Below are 12,163 nucleotides of genomic sequence, written 5' to 3'. Positions count from 1 at the left end.
GTTATAACTAGTGGTGGGTGTTAACATGCTGCGTTAACGGGAGACTCTTATTGGGCGATAAAAAAAATATCGCCGTTAATCTATTCTCAAAGTTGGGTTGAGAGCTGGGTCTATTCTAGGCGAGCTATGATGACTTTCACCTTGATATTTTAGCGCGGAGGTATACCTAGCCGAACTGCACTGTAGGGGGCGAGAAGGAGTCTTTAAACCTGTGTGTATGCCTTCTGTGAAATTACCACATCAAGCGTGACGTGCTAACATGGATGCAGCTGAAGCCGCCGGGTTTGCATCAGGGAATTTTTTTTTATTTTTTAAAGAAGCTTCCCAATGGAAACCTCGACAAGAAGCACACCTGTTTCACACATAATCCGTCTGCAGTGCGTATGCAGTCCGTGTGCGTTACGCATGTGGTGCTGAAGCAGCACGGACTCATACTCATTGTGCTTTCACACAGGCACGTTTGCAGTCCGCTACTCGGTACGTAAACGATCGCTGCACTGCTGCAGACGCACCGCCCCTGGAACGCACTGACGGACCGCATCTGCGTGAACACTGGAATCCGTTAACATGTGTGCGTAAAAAATACGAAACGCATACACACTGCAGACGAATTATGTGTGAAACAAGCGTAAGGTTGTTTGCACCTTGTGCAATGTGGAATTAGTTTACAGCTTTCTCAAGCAGTTTGTGATGCATTTTGGAAACACCTGGCTTGAGAAACCCGTTCTAAAAGACTTCCTTTAGTCATTATTTTATTTATTTTAGTTTTATATATATATATATATATATATATATATATATATATATATATATATATATATATATATATATATATATTAGAGATGTGACCAGATCCGACATGTAACGATATCCTTGTGCACACCTTTCAGATATATTTGCATTACACTGGCTGTTCATCAGTAGTGGTATGTAAGATATTTTATGTTCAAATCAGGCAAGTGGCTGCATGATAAGTGGGAAAATTATGCAGTGTAGTCTTTATCCAGTCATAAAAACAGAATTCACAGTTTAACGAGGAATGTCACAGAATTGGTCAAATTTTGAATAAATTAATCAAAAGTAGGTCATTACACTTAAATCAAATCATGATTTGGAATAGAATCTGTAAATATTAAGCCAAAAAAGTTGATTTAAATATAAATTATGCATGTTCTGTCTGACCCTTATAAAGTTTTTTTATATGGTAATATATATTTTAAATTTGTTCAACAAAAGTGTTCAGCAGACTAATAAAAAGTTAAATATTATAAATTAAGATGAAGGGACCAAGTTTTTAAACTGCTGGCATCATAAACATCTTTACAAATGCAAAGATGTTAATCTGTATGTGTGTGGAGAGTTCAAGGTAGAGGTATGAAGCCATGTCTGTGTTCATTAAGCCCAGCTCAGTCTCTAAATGGATTCAAGTGTCTCTTGCTCAGGCAGAAATCAATAGTATTGTCTGCTTGTGCTACACCCCTAGGGAGAAAAAAGCAATGCATCATTCCTTTCTCTCTCTCTTTCATGGAGTACGCTGAGAAATTGTTAATTATTCATGACTGGGACTGCCAGTTGTGTGAGAGTGTGACTTATTCATAATGGAAAATGTAGAGGGGGCACGGCTTTGCTTGAGTTATTGTAAAGCTGGTGTAGACAGAAGCTCGGATACCATCATCATCAATCTCTGACGACCCCTACTGCCTGAGGATCTGTGTGTTGTAGACATATCGCACAGTAAAAACAACAAAAGTCACAATGCAACTACACATGTACAATATTACTGACCCTCAGATGTTTTTAGACCATTTTTGGTAGAGCAGCTAGAGAAATTGATCCCTTTCTGTCACTGGTCATCTTCTCTCACCGTTGGACAGACTAAAATCCTCTTTGAATAAATCAATACTAAATACACATGAGATCAGGCATCCAGGAAAAACAATCAGTAAAAAAATCTTAATGTCTGCCTTGCCTCGGAGGTGTTTACCTGGGCTAAAATATGAGACATTCAGGTTGTATGGCAGGGCACAGAGGTCATATTCTGGTTGTACTGCTCGGAGAAGATTGATTCACTCATTAAGCACATATTTTCTAATCTTTTAATGGGTCAACAGTTTGCTTTGTGCAGGTTACTTAAGATTATGTCTGAATTTAAAATCTAATATCCGTCTATGCTGTAACATTGAATGTCCACTGAGGAAAGCGATATCTTTATTGTACTATCCTTTCATCTGTTAAGGGTGATTTCCGATGACAGCGCTGCTTAGTAGAATTTTTGGTCACGTCTAACATGGTGTTGTTGAAAGTAAAAATAACTTCCTTGTTTACAACCCCGTTTCAGTCGCTTTCAATATAAAAGTCTTTACTGCTTAATCAGAAAAACAGTCTCTTGTCATCATCTAACAGCAGAACAATGTAACTAAAATCACCATCATGAAAACACACACACACAGTTTCTCAATACTAAATATTATTATTAAATACTACAATTTTTATAAAATATTATTTATTGAATAATAGTAAACAACAACAGCCATCATAAAGTTGCTGTTATCACTAGAACATTGTATTCCTCTTCCGTATAATATAATATAATAAAAATTTTAATTCACTAGCAAAAAGCACATTTTAAATATTTCATTATATAATATGTAATCTAATTAATATAATATAAATTATTAACATTAAAGACTATATTACATTATATTATATTATTAAAATACTTAAAGTACATATAATTGGAAAAGCTCATTTCAGTTGAATAAATGTAAAAGAGAACATCCACACATGAATAAAATTGGTTACTCCTGTAAAAAATCCTTCACAACGGAAAGCATGTGAACTGATGGAAGCAGCATTACCTCTGAATGATGTCACAGCAGAACCATGTCGGTGCAAGGGATGATGGGATAGTCTGGAAATTCCAATGATAACCAAAACCATTCCACTGAATAACTAAGGTTCATGTTGTTTCAAATCTCGGTAACCTAACTTTGAACTCAAGCTGCTGCAAGCACAATGACACAAGTGTGGCGGCATCTGGGGAGCTGATCATTTCTGTATGTGTGTGAGTGGAGGGGAGGAGGGTCACGCATGCCGGAGTATTTTGAGCTGAGTTTGATTAAATGTAGCTTGTATGAATCATGACTTCCCACATAGCAGTTCACAAAGCAGCATGAGTCATTAGCAAGTCTTATATGGTAACAGACAGGGGCACACATACTCTCATTATGTTATGGTTGAATGGATGCAGATCTCTGCTGTTGATCTGTAACCGTTACACCCTGAATCAGAGAACTAATCCATAGCTAATGTATACTAATCACCTCATGAATCAAGGTAAAATGCAATTAGTTAAGACATGTCAGTGTTCTTGTAAAAACAGTCATCAACAACCATATTCACACAAACAGGTGTGAACCTAAAATCGTCCTGTTCACACTTCAGCTTGTAGAAGTGAAGTCAAACACCTTTTATATTCTTGGGAAAGCTGTAAAAAACACCAGTTTGATGCAATTTACTAAAAGAATGTGGATCTGATTGCTACAAATTTAAAGGAGTCAGTTTGATTACAGAAAACATTTGTCTGTCTGTCTGTCTATCTGTCTTAGGGCTGCAACTAACGACTATTTTAATAGTCGACTAGTCACCGACTATTGAAACGATTAGTCGACTAATCGAATAATTATAAAATTTTTCTAAAATTTTACATGAGATTGCTTTAATTCTGTGGAAAATGATAGTAAACACAAGAAAGAAGGGGGTACTTCAATGAAAAATGCATATTTTAGTGAACTTTGCTGCTGATAGGCCGATTCATACTAAAAGTAAATAAAAATGCCCTGTCTAAAACCAATTAGGCACAGCGCTCGGTCAGTATAGACATAAATGCATAAATAAAGAAACCCTATCATTTTTATAAAGGACAGGCACATTTGTTTTATAAGAAAAAATAAATTAAAATCAAGTAAACATTTTCTTCCTGTAAACCAGGGGCAGGCACATTTGTGTGAATGGATGCAGCACTATCGTCAATAGAAATGGACAACTTTGAAGGCTATTTTCTCAATATTTCGATTTTTTTGCACCCTCAGATTCCAGATTTTCAAATAGTTGTATCTCGGCCAAATATTATCCTATCATAACAAACAATATATCAATGGAAAGATTGTGTATTCAGCTTTCAGATGATGTATAAATCTCAATTTAAAAAAAATTACACATAAGACTGGTTTTGTGATCCAGGGTCACAAATGTATAATGTACATCCAAAACAAAACGTATTGGCTTCCATGTTATTTAAATCTTACCGAGGCGAGTCAAACTCCGTTTCATTCAACTGTCCGACGTGCTTTCTCTTTAAATGTTCATGCATCACCGAGGTGCTGCCGTGATACGCAAGGACTGCTTTGCAAACCATGCAGGTAATCTTTTTATTCGCCGTATCCAGGCTAAAATGCTCCCAAACTTTAGATGTTTTGGTACGCGCAGCTGCTGCGTTGGACGCCGCCATTTATGTATGTTATCGCTCAGCAGAGAAGCTAATGCGCATGTGCGACTCTAGGCAGAGATTTTAATGAAGAGAGATGCCTCACTCGGTCGGAAAAAACATGTCTGGCGACAACTTCGACAATGAAATTCATTGTCGACTATTTCTATTATCGATTTTTGTCGACAACGTCGACGAATCGTTGCAGCCCTAATCTGTCTATCTATAGAACAGAAGTCGACACTTCATGCATACATGCAGTATATAGTCGCATTTGAGCAGACTAAGGCCCCATTTACACTGCATGGTTCAAGTGACCCAACTCTCATGTGGCACAGATCGGATATGACTGGTGAACGTGTAAGCAGGAAAAAAACGCATGGATTCCGATTTTTCTCAGATCGGATTCAGGCCTCATTCATATGTGGTAATAAATGGGATATGAATCGCATACGTGCATTTGCATGTGCCAAGTAAACAGACAAATCGGATATTCCCCAGTAAATGTCGTACGTCATTAAAAAAGTGACGTCAACTCAGGTGGACACCAGATCAGAGATCACATAACTTATTATAGGCGCAATGGAGGACGAAGGATACACACAGTGGAGCAATGCGGAGGTTTCATGTCTTTTAAGTCTTTGGGGCGAAGAGACAGTGCAGGCAAAAATGCAGGGTTGTTACAGAAATAAATCCATGTTTGAAGACATTTCACGAGATATGGGGAGGCATGGTTTTAAGCGCTCATGGCTACAGTTTAAAAAACAAATACAAAGCTAAACACTGTATAATTTTATTTGCATCTGCATCAATTGTATTTTGTGCTGTTTTATTTCCTTTTCTGGGTCAGAACGTCTACATTTGCTAGTTTCAGCAGTGTATAGTGTAAATGCAAAAATCTGATACGGGTCACTTTTAAAAGATGATGAAAGCGGGTCGTCAAAAAAATCGGATAGAGTCAGAAAATTGGATTTGGGCATCAAGACCTGCAGTGTAAATGCAGCCTAACAGGATGTGACCAGACCACATTCTCAGAGAGAGAGATATGGTATTCCTGTCTTAAACATAAAGAGAATCATAATAGCCTGCAATGATAATCCTCAAGCCCCTTGAGCTAATTCTTTGCATTTACACACACACACACACACACACACACACACACACACACACACGTAAATGCATTATTGCAGCTGCCCTGTACAGGCTTTCACCCAAGACATCACAGATATTATTTATAAAATTACAAAATGCATGTACTCACATACTCATAACTCCATTCACACAGAGATACTGTATCACACACAAGCCTGAACACTGCTGAATCGACAAACCCTGTTAACTGGTGGTTAGATCTGTCAGAAGACTATTTTAGAATATGCGATGCACATCTGCATCACTGGAAGATTCAAATTGCACATAGCAAATTCATATTAGATTTGGCAGGATTTTATTTTACACAAAACAAACAGACTGATGGAAAATCTCCCCACAGGAAAGAAGTGACACGTAGCGCCTCCCACACCTGCACTTTCAGGGTAAGTGTGTTACAAACTGTGTGTCATGTGTTTTTGAGTCAAAATGGAATATGAACATATTAAATATTTGCAGTTTAATACTGTACAACTCTCTTTGCACATGGTTTCTCTTATCTGACACACACAGAAAGGAAAAAAAGAGCTTGTTACCATTTAAACTGCATCTTCCATGTCAGGGATATATTTCTCCTTTAGTTTTGATGGAAACGGTAACATCAGTGTTCGACCAATGTTCACGGATAACCTTTGCTTCATTGATAAAGTAGCTTGTTCCTGTTCTGCAAACCTGTCCAGTATTCACTCAAATAAATATTTATTCAGAAGGGAACAATGGCTTTATGCTAAGGCTGTCAATCATTATATTACTATTGTACTCCAAATACAACTACATGCTGTCTACCCTTGAGTAAAATGCAGTATCTGAATGTGTTTAGACAAGTTACACAGTAGAAATAGAGAACGGACTCTCTCAGGATCAGATAACGTGCTGGCAACCCAGGTGACAAAATGCTAAGAGCTAATATAAGCACATAGAGGTGTACATTTGTTTGAAAGTGTGTCAGATACACACCTAAGACACGTAGGTTTCCAAAACGACTGCAGTTTGCCATTCATGGGACTTAGCTGCTGAGAGACAAATATAGCAAACAAGAAAATAAAGGCATGAAAACATGATTCCTTTGAAAATAGCAGAGAAGACATGATTATGGACAGGGCCTGAGTGAGCCTCAGGCTATAAGGGCTCACAAAAGTCTCAGACCACATGGTCCGACACTGCTTAAGGAAGCTAAAGACACAAAACAGAGCACAGGTTCCCTCTGCACATACAACGCAAACTAATCACTAAGGCCCCCTGCTACTATTTATAGCTGTCTAATATTAGCCTGTCAAAAGACGCATTTCCTTTTTTTTATCCCCATGTCTATCTTTGTCATCTGTCTATCAATCTGTTTTCTGCCTGTCTGTCTACTTATCTATCATATAACTGTCCGTCTATCTGTCTATCATTGCCTGTCGGCCTATTTATCTATCTATCCTCTCATAAATCTTCATTACATTTTTTTACTACTTTTACATTTAAAAATTACTAGTTAGTGTCTTTACATTCAAATTCTGATTGCATTGAATTTACAACCTCAATTGAAATTCAGGCAACTAAAAAAACATTTGGGTGGTTGTGTAGAGGTCTAGACATTGTGAGAAATCACAAGTATTTTAAGACAATATTATTGCCATTTCCGTTTTCCCCTTTCATAATCTGTGAAGTCATAACCCATGTTTTTTCCCCACTAAACTGCTGTGTATTTGTCTGTGTTTGCGTGTCTATGCTCCTTCAGATAAATCATAGTTTTAAAGGTTATGATCCAAAGCCTGCACAACTGAGACTTGCTGTGGGTTTGGGGTTAAACACATCTGAGGCTGACTCAAAACGAGAAGACAAATATTTCTCTCTCTCTCTCTCTCTCTCTCTTAAAGACACACATAAACATGGTGGAAATATTCAGATCAGCTTAAACCTATGGAGTGTGCAACTAATGTCAGACTGTAGGAGGCTTCTGCCCACTGCTTGCTTTGTGCTGGTGACAGGGTTGCCTTTATCAGCCATTTGACATTTGGGATGTGGGATTCTTGCTGCTGACCTATTCAAATATTAACCGTTAACAGTTTTTATTTTCCAAGGCTTTCACAAAACTTAACATTTCAGTCAACAAGAGGCTCTGAAATGCCAGCGATCTGCTTCTTTTTCTTGCACACTGACATCCACCCACACACACATATACTTGGTCAGGCCTTTTTGTCTCAGTAAAGATGTAGCATCTGTTTTCATACTGATTATGCCGCAGATTTTTGCTATCCAATGTAGGGTCACTGGCAGTATTGAGAGATCAATATGAATCTTGCAGAATATTGATTTAATCTTTATTAAAACACTGAATCTTAACACAGTGTGTGGCCTGGGAGAACAGCAATGCAGATCTTTCTGCATTCCATCAGATTCAATCCAGGGATGCAGGGTCCATACACATACATCTGCTTAAAGTGCCAACCTCTGGAGGTGTACTGCTGACCAGCTGAGTTGTAGAGCTGTTGTCTTAAACCAGTGTTGCTCCACATGGACTTTGTGTGCATTTAATTTAATGTAAGTGCCTTCAGAGTTTTGTCGAGTATATGCCAAGTAACATAGCAAACATTGGGAAAGTTAGTGCAATCAGCATTTAAGTAAAACTTTGTAGATTGGATAGTAGCTTAGAGGTTAAATATCTTGGTTTGTAATGGAAAGTCTGTAGGTTTGAACCCAGTAAAGGTGTGATAAATAAAATCACCACTGATCAGGGTGTTGAACCCCAAAATGCCTCTTTAGAACTAGAAATAGACAATAGATTGAGAAAAGTTTAAAACCAAAAATTGGTATGATGTAAATTGGATCAGAAATATTTCAGATTCTGCAATATTTCGAGGTAATTAGTCAAACAAGTAAATTTTTGCTGACGTGACTCTTTGTGCATATGGTTAGATATTCTTGATTTCATGGAAGAACAAATTGATCACTGGATTTGAAACAAACTAACTGAGTTTATGCAGCTCAACTGTTATTTAAGCAAAAGCTTTTCAGTCTGAATACTGAGACAATCTGAAATTCAGGATAATTTTGAATTATATTTTTCACTCAGCTATGTCAATACAAATGACTCAGCACTACAGTGAGGACAGGTAAAAGTGAGCCCCTCTTTGTAAACTACATTTTCCATAGTTGGAGATCAGCTTTCATAAAACTACGAGCTGTCATTTGACTAAATGAAACTGTTACTTAAAATAGAGTTTAAAGGGATAGTTCCCCCGAAAATGAAAATTCTGTCATCATTTACTCACTCTCACATCAGTCCAAACCTGTATGACTTTAATTCCACTGCAGATCACAAAAGAAGATATTTTGAGAAATGTATCACTGTTGTTTTCTGAATATACAACATAAGTCCAAATTATTTTGAATATCTTCTTTTGTGTTTCAAAGAAGAAATTCCAGTTATGCAGGTGAATATGTTATTGGTGAACTATCATGGTACAGCTGTGCATGTTAATTATTGGACACCACAAACATGGATGAAATTTAATTTTTTTTTATTACAAATGATTTACCTCCCTCTTTTTGATATGATGCTTTAAGTGCTGTGTAATATAGAGACCCACTAAGATTTCACACACTATCTATGTCTTAGAAAGAATGAGGGAAAAAGAATATGAGAATGAAAGAAAGATGCAGATGTGAAAAACAGGAGGATGACAGACAATTAGCAAGAGAGAATAGAAAGAGAGAAATAAAAATGTCCCTTCTGAACTCAGTAACAACCCTCGCTAGTTTCACCCCGTTGTGAAAACCCTCACGGTAGCTGTTTCTATTTGCAGACAGACGATGTTGCAGTTCAGCAGTCTGAAATGACATGTCTGAGACTGTCGGTTCGGGTCTGGTCTGGGCTGAGTTCTCAGAAAGCGAGGGCCAGTGCGTGCCTCTAGCCACGGATGCGGTTTAGCATCATTAAGCGTTTTAGCCCGTCTGTGGTGTTACTACTCCTACACGCTGGACACCAGCCTCCGAGGACTCATGGAGGGACAGTCCAACAGTGTCTGGCAGAGGTCAACCTCCCACAGGCCGCAAATGACTCCCTGTAGCACTGGGCAGACGGGCCCGCCTAGGCCAGCGGCGTAGATCCACGCTTGTTTGTTTATAACGAGGCAGTGCACTAAGTCCCACTCTGCGTAAGTGCCTATTTTTAGCGCCTTTAATCCTTCAATGGATTTGTAATGGCTCAGACTGCAGAGATGAAAAGAAAAAAAGAAAATAATAATAAAAACATGAATAGCGCGGAAAAAGAATGAGAAGGATTAAAAAAGATGACGCCGAAGTATATCAGAGGTTTTTATGTGATCTTTCATTATGTTTTGGGCAAAATTTTCCACCTGGAACCTGCATTTCCAGCATTTTCCAGTGTCAAATTTACATTAATAACTGTGCCGTATTTAGATTTATAGCCATATTATCCAATATATAACTACTCTAGAGATGATTACTACATGGAGAGGACATGGTACATGGTAATCCACACTGTTCAAAAATGTGTTTGCCATAAAGCGATATAAAGAGATCAGACGCTATAAATATAAAGAGAAATAATCAGCATCTTTTCCATCTGTGTGGCATCCCATCTGTTCCTTTGTGAAGTTTTCATTTACACAGTGCGGGTCTCATCATGGGGGCAGACATTTTGCATGATCAGCTAACAACTACAGGCTACTTGCATCTTAGTAAACTTGCCTTTATCTTAACTCACAAATACATCAGCAGCTTGAGCCTTTCTACAAATGAATGTTTGATTTTTCATGATGATGTATTGGCCAGCAAAATAAATAAAGTTTTTACATAAAGTTAAGTTTAGAAACGAGTATAACCACTGCATCAAGACCAAGACAGAGAGGAAACACAGGTGAGTGTCATCTTTCAGTGCTAAATAAGCTCTCTCTTAGCCAGCTGAGGGAGCAATAATATGGGCTGAAATATGTGCCACCAGAAACTGAATTTGAATTGCTAAACTTGAATAATTGCATTGAATAACTGAATTTGAATAACCTAATTTGAAAGTGTATTGTTTAATTTGAATCATTGCATTGAAAATCTGAATCTGAATTGTATAATTTGAAATTGTATTTATTCAAAAACTGAATCTGAATTGTAGCCGAATAAAATTTGTCCAATAAAATTTGATCCTCACTTAAAAATAAACTCTCTATATATCTTCACATTCACTTCTCACAATTTAGATTCAGTTCTCAAATTCAATTTCAAGTTACTGAGACAGACATCCGGGTAGTTGGAGGATGAAGGAAGAGCAATCGAGCACAGATCGATAGATCGCGTTCATTGGCGCACAGGAGCCAATCAGCACCTACGTTTTGAAGCAAAGTACGTACCCACCATGAAACAAGGAAGAAGTGCTTGCCTTGCCGACTGACTTGACCACCATGGATCCGGTGTGATAAGAGATCACGAGGTCATTCCACCAGCTGGGCACAGTCTAGGAAAAGGTCAGTGAGAGTGATTTTGAACTTCTTTGGGATGGCACCACGAGGTGTCGTTCACTTGCAAAGTGCAAACTTCTGGAGGGCACATAAGATTTAACCAGTGAGTTTTGGTATGTTGGTGCCATGCCAGTGGTCGTAATAAGTGTAATAATTAATTACGTTGTTATATATGGTTTTGCTTACAGGCAGTTAATGTACTGTAATTACTGATTGTCTATTATTTAAGAAACTATCATACAGTAATTATCACACTATTTAAATTATGATGACAGAAATTACAATTGTATTTGAGTTTAACACATATAACACAGTACATAAAAAGGACATTATAATAATAATTCTACTGATTTTTTTTTTTTACATATAAATGTTCAAGCAATATGCACACTATCAATGTAAGCCATTTATACAGTTTTCGAAATACATAACATTTCAAAGAATCTTTACAGAAAGACATACTGTTGTGTCTATATGGTCAAAAACACCCTCACTATTTTAATAGTTGGTGCTAAATGCTTTAGTCTTCATACATACAGCAAGCAAGCCATAGGCAACAGTGGTTAATAAAGAAAAATCTGCAAGATGTAGATAATGGAGTAAAAAACCTTTGGAGAAACCAGACTAATCAAAAACACTGGGGACCAGTTCTCCTCTGTATATTCAGTTTGAACATTTGGTACAATGTCAATAGTAGTTAACAGTGTTACTGCATTGATTCAGCTGTAAGGTTAAAGGTTAATTGTGCTATGTACAGGCAGTAACATTGTTTTCTCTGTGGCCCAGGTGATGCAGGCAGTGTTAGTGAAGAGTTCTAAGGTGCAGTCATCCATCAATGAATTCTTGCTGTTTTGCTGAAACTGGAAACAGTTCATCCTATGTGAAGTCCATTGTGGAAGATTGGGGAATCATCAGTCTCAACTAGCTCCAGAGTGTCTCGGGACAGAGCTTCTGTGGTAAATAAAAATATAAAAATGTTTAGGAACTGTAATATAATAACAATAATTATTTCCTCTCTGCCGGTGTAATATACAGTACAGTATGCTGGAAGACTTTCTTGACATCATGC

At 37.5% G+C, this 12,163-nt stretch overlaps 1 protein-coding gene across 4 annotated transcripts in view; it reads right to left on the bottom strand.

Moving 5' to 3' along the window:
* Positions 1 to 12,163, bottom strand: part of LOC132092510 (transcription regulator protein BACH2-like) — a 92,175-nt gene that overhangs the window by 34,141 nt on the left and 45,871 nt on the right. Inside the window, exon 1 of one of the 4 annotated variants that reach the window (XM_059498769.1) lies at positions 2,859 to 3,022. The exons of the other annotated variants lie outside the window; for them this stretch is intronic. The gene's annotated coding sequence lies outside the window, so the exon portion shown is untranslated. Of the gene's footprint in view, positions 1 to 2,858; positions 3,023 to 12,163 lie in introns of those variants that run through there. 4 annotated transcript variants of the gene reach the window in all.

This window comes from Carassius carassius, chromosome 18 (genome assembly GCF_963082965.1).
Source record: "Carassius carassius chromosome 18, fCarCar2.1, whole genome shotgun sequence".
NCBI classification, from domain to species: Eukaryota; Metazoa; Chordata; class Actinopteri; order Cypriniformes; family Cyprinidae; genus Carassius; species Carassius carassius.
This window is presented reverse-complemented; position numbering and strand designations above follow the sequence as displayed.